The sequence below is a fragment of the Lytechinus variegatus genome, chromosome 3, assembly GCF_018143015.1.
Source record: "Lytechinus variegatus isolate NC3 chromosome 3, Lvar_3.0, whole genome shotgun sequence".
Lineage (NCBI taxonomy): Eukaryota > Metazoa > Echinodermata > Echinoidea > Temnopleuroida > Toxopneustidae > Lytechinus > Lytechinus variegatus.
This window is the reverse complement of record NC_054742.1, coordinates 65,915,583-65,917,527: the sequence shown is the minus strand read 5'-3', so window position 1 is coordinate 65,917,527 and position 1,945 is coordinate 65,915,583.

Below are 1,945 nucleotides of genomic sequence, written 5' to 3'. Positions count from 1 at the left end.
TGCTGGGAGCTATTGAAAATAGCGGTATAATTATCATCGTTGCTACGATTATTCTACATTTTCCATTTTTCAGCTCGGTGTATTAACATTAAATTAGACCTATTCTGATGCAAGGCAACCTGATGTATTGGTAGGCTGATATGTAATTGCCGTGAACTCGAACTATCAATAGTCCTGTTTCTGCCAGTCTGATCATTATATTTTTTCCTTACGGTATTTCGTTTGTCTCAAGTCTCCTTCCTATCTAGAATCTACGGTTATTTGAGTAAATACCATGTAGTGTCATAATACTCTATTACGTGTATGGGACTTTATGGTTCCGCCAAAAAATATTGTCGAAACAAAATCACAAAATCCATTCACTGCAATGTTGGAATAATTGAATGATAAAATGTAAAGCTACAATAGATCTCATCAAAGTGGTAACAAACATTGTCAAAAAATAGTAGATAGACTATGCTCATTTGATCTAAGATATGAAACTGAATGAATGGTAATTCCATTTCACCACACAACTATAATCATCATCTTGCAATCTTTATGATGCTAGGCCAATATTTCATGTGAGCTAGATAGAAAATATGGAACAAAATTCATTTCATATTCACTTGGCAACATTCATCATTAATTCACTGTTATGATAAAATCATCCTTAAAATCTTTGCTTTTCTACTTTTTAATGTTAAGCGCGGTGTATTAACAGAAGTAGACCTATTCTGATGATATTCCTAAGTTGTTAAATGCTACACTATTTTCATCCACCTTTTGTCTGAACATATAGGTTCTTTTCGACTCACTGTAGCTGCACTACATTCTGGCAATACTCATCAAGAGTCATCTAGTCGCACTCATATTTTAGTGGATAAATTATCACGGGCTTAGAAACTATGGGACTATGTGCCGAGTCCAAATATTTTTCATACGATAATCAGATTAGAAATGTACCGCAATTACATATAAAAATAAACGAATATATAATAATCAAACCTGTTAACTGCAAAAGAAGAAATATAACAAAATCATTGGAATTAAACTCACCTTGTTTAAGAGTACGAACGGATATTTCGATAAGGACAACGGATGTCCCGATGCGAAAATCGATTATCGATAATAAAAATAATAGTAATAGACATTATGCAGCGCCAATTCTCTACATGTAGATCAGAGGCGCCATATTACTATTACCCCAGCTTTAGCTTGAGCGGCCGTTTCCAGCGCTCTGCCTTCTAGAAATTAATCTTGCCGGGTACCCATTCATCTCACCTGGGTCGAGTGCAGCTCAATTTGGGTAAATTTCTTGCTGGAGGAAAACACGCCATGGCTGGGATTCGAACCCACGACCTTTTGATTGAAAGACGAGAGTCTGAACCACTAGACCACAACGCCCCAACACTCATTAAGGTAATTTCGCCTGCCAAATTTTGGCGTTGGAAATCATCTTAACGGTTTCGAAAAGAATACCGAATCAGGGACACGTTTCAGACAGAGTTACAACCGTTGCAACTTTGCCATTATAGCAAATACTATGGTAAACTTAATTTTGATTATCTGCTGAGCCCTGTTGCCATGGTAGTTGCCACAATGGCAAAACTACAACAGATGTAACTCTTCATGAAACGGGCACCAGAAGTAACCGAACGATTCGAGATTTGTCGGGAAAAAGCCTTACAACCTTTTCTTTCGAAAAAAAAAGTTGTAAAGCTTTCGGCAAAAATGATTAATCTTTTCAAAATAATTTGATTACCCGTAGGTGACAACACAGCAATCTTCTTGATATGATACCTTAAATTTTACTGAGATGGGTTAAGATCAGGCTTAAATTCAGGCGCCTACAGGGGGGAGGGGGTCCTATCAAACCTACAAAACTTACTCTACGATCCTGGCAATAAACCTAACCTTACGACCCATCTCAATAAATTTCAAAGTTTCCATTAAGATCTTTAAG